At 46.6% G+C, this 925-nt stretch overlaps 1 non-coding gene across 1 annotated transcript; it reads left to right on the forward strand.

Annotated features, from left to right (window-relative positions):
• The first annotated feature begins 230 nt into the window (after window positions 1-230).
• LOC145609921 (small nucleolar RNA R71) lies at window positions 231-336 on the forward strand. Its single transcript, XR_014106188.1, has one exon. It is a non-coding gene; the product is annotated as a small nucleolar RNA R71 (small nucleolar RNA).
• Window positions 337-925: the final 589 nt, after the last annotated feature.

The raw sequence follows: 925 nt of genomic DNA on the forward strand, positions 1-925 counted from the left end.
TATTGATGGCGTTTAGGTGATCGACGGAGTAGACCGCATTCCCTCCTTTGCTTAAAGACTCCCTCTCTCCTTCTTGCCAATCCATGTGGTGTCTCACCACATCCTCAATTATCTCGATGACTTGTTCCTCCGTTTTGTTCATGATCGGGCCACCCGCTCCCGCATCCAAGCTAGTCTTTCCTTGTGGGCTCAATCCCCCATAGAAAATTTGAAGCACTTGATATGATGGAATGCCATGATGAGGGCACTCCCTTTGATATTCTTTGTATCGTTCCCATGCCTCATATATGGTTTCACTAGCCCTTTGACGGAAGCCTTGGATCAAAGCCCTTGCTTCGGCCGTCTTCTTTTGAGAATAGAATCTCCCTAAGAAGGCCGTGGTGACCTCGTCCCAAGTTCTCAAGGAGTTAGGCCTCACCTCCTTCTCAAGCCATTCAAGAGCCCTTCCTATCAAAGAAAAAGGAAATAGCTTTAGTCTCACAAACTCTTGAGTTACCCCATTTACCTTGATTGTGTTGCAATATTTCTCGAACTCGTTCAAGTGTGCAAGTGGGCTCTCATGTTTTGCTCCACTGTATTGCCTCCTTTCAATCAAATTTATCATCGCGGGCCGAATCTCGAAGTCATTGGCTTGAGTGACGGGTGGAGCAATGCCGCTTGAAGCTCTATAAGCTCCCGGAGTTCCCAACTCCTTTAAAGGTCTTTGAGGTGGTGGTTCCGCGTCACCCATTTGATCTCGATCCTCCTCGAAATTGGTCTCTCTAGTTGGGGGAGTATTGAACGGCCTAGAACCGGCTCTTTTTCTCCTTCTATAAGTTTGCTCAATCTCGGGATCGTAAGGTACCAAGATCCTGTTATGAGTTCTGCGCATACACTCTCAACAAATGCAATTAGTACCAAGGCTACAAGTGTATCCAAAAAGAAA

Source organism: Chenopodium album, chromosome 23 (genome assembly GCF_948465745.1).
Source record: "Chenopodium album chromosome 23, dcCheAlbu1.1, whole genome shotgun sequence".
Taxonomy (NCBI): Eukaryota; Viridiplantae; Streptophyta; class Magnoliopsida; order Caryophyllales; family Amaranthaceae; genus Chenopodium; species Chenopodium album.